We start from the raw sequence: 2,363 nt of genomic DNA, 5'->3' as shown, positions 1-2,363 counted from the left end.
TTAAAATACATATGTTTCATTTTCTAAATACCCCACATCATTAGGCACATATTGTACCAAACCTCCAACAAATCACATTTCCCCACCTCAGGCCTTAAAGACTATTTTAAAGAAATTAAAGAAAAATTAAAGGCATTAAAAGATTTTTTTTTTTTTTATTTATTTATTTTTTTTAGATTTAGACACATTTTGTTCTCAACCTACTGCAAATATTTACCTACTGCTCATGTGTCCCTGATAACAATTTAATGATAACAAATATAACATTAATCATCATTTTCACATTTTTATAGGACTGATGTTAAGATAGACAAATTGTGTGTATTATATATAATATATATAAATATAAATAAAAAAAATAAATATATATATATATATATATATATATATATATATATATATATATATATATATATATATATATATATATCTATATAAATATATATAGATATATATAGAGAGAGAGATGTTTAACAAAAAAATTTAGTTGTTTTAGTCCTTAACATGTCAGAAAATCAACAAGAATCAACACGAAATGCTTTCATTCTTAATTGTCTTCCCTAGTTTTTTCCAAAAAATATTAATGTGACAGGGCTGAAGACTGAAACACATCTGAAGGAATACATTGCCTTCAATTTCAATTTTCAGTTTTGATTCAACCTAACCCTGTCACAAGTTTACAACCCAGAAACAATGAAAAATATATCTATATTTGTGACGGGGTTGTGCTCCTCGTGTAGTGTAGGAGAACAGACCATACATGGCAGCAATAAAACAAGAGTATTCTTTATACTTATGGGTTAAAATAAAATGTTGAAAAATAATATGTTTCTTCATTTTATGTGATGGGGTTGAGTTGGTAAGCTCCCTACCTATAATACGCCTCAAAAATATGAATAAAAAGTATGTACTGCTTAGCATTTTCTGCAACACTATTAGAGAGACCTGAATGATGTCACATATGGGTGGTGTCTAAATTATTATGGCTGTCGAATGGTTAGAGTGATGGGGCTGAGTTCAGACTGAAGGACATAACTTTAAAGTCAGGGTTTTTTTTCCTATAAAATATCTTGAATTTTTTTTTATAAAAATATTTTTCACAAGAAAGAAACACAAATAAATGCTTATATTATTGCCAAAAAAATATATATATATATAGACACTGTATATATAGACAAGTGTGCTATTAGTATACTTCTTTTAAACTAAAAATAGGAAAGTATGCTTTAAGTTTACTTTTTAAATGGGCTTTATGTACTCCTCAGAAATATACTTAAAATGACATTTAAGTATACTTGACTTATACTTACAAAGAGTCTAACACGATCATCTGACATTAAACAGCATCAAAACTGTAAAGTTATGGAATAAAATGTCGACTGATGAAGAGGTAATAATTACAGTCAAGCTCTGGGGTGTTGATTGACTCCATCTAGGTTTTGATTATCATTCTGAATCCAATTCAAAGTCTTTTCTCAGCTTTTTGTTCAAAATGTTATTTCTTTATTTTTTATGAAACTTACCCACATTAAAGTGTTTAAAAAAGAATGCATGAAGCAAGAATAAAATGTTTTTGTTTACAAGCAGATACCCTGTTCTTTCTTTGGATGTTTTGTATGTTCAGATATTCATATAACAAAATATATACAAATTAAAACTTAAATAGGTACATAGTAGTATACTTAAAATAAGATGTAAAGTTCACTTAAAGAAAACTTATGAGTATACTTACATTATAAAAACTACTAAACTAGTAGTTTACTGAGACTATACTTAAAAGTGTACAAAGTATTTAATTAGTAAACCATCAGTATACCTATAAGTTCACTTTTAGTATAATTGCAGAACAAACTACAAACATAGAGTTAAACTAGCTGTATACTCAAAGTTTACTACTGTTATACTTAAATGTATACTTTTATATACTAGAAAGTAGGCCAATTTAGTACCAAGGAGTATTGAAACAGTACACTTACAAGTATACTACTAGAACACTGATATTTGTATACTTGCTACATAAAGTATACTTAAAGTATAGTTAAGTATACTTAATAAAATAAACTTGAAGTATACTACTTTTTGGTAAGGGAATGCTTGGTGTAAGATAGAAATAAGACATTATTTTATGATAAAAATTATTTAAATGCAATAATTATTTTCATTTATTATAATGGCCATACCAAAGTATTGTGAAAAGCTTTTAACACTAGGTTTTGGTGAAGCACCTCGTTTAAGAGTCTGGAGGACTGAAATCTGACCGAATCCCAGGAATGACCTCTATATGTGTGTATAGTAAGCGTAATGTTGGTTTTTAACCTTCTAGATGTTAAGAGTTCGTCATTTACCATCAGCACACCTCCTGG

The sequence above is a fragment of the Cyprinus carpio genome, chromosome A15 (genome assembly GCF_018340385.1).
Source record: "Cyprinus carpio isolate SPL01 chromosome A15, ASM1834038v1, whole genome shotgun sequence".
NCBI classification, from domain to species: domain Eukaryota; kingdom Metazoa; phylum Chordata; class Actinopteri; order Cypriniformes; family Cyprinidae; genus Cyprinus; species Cyprinus carpio.
This window is presented reverse-complemented; position numbering follows the sequence as displayed.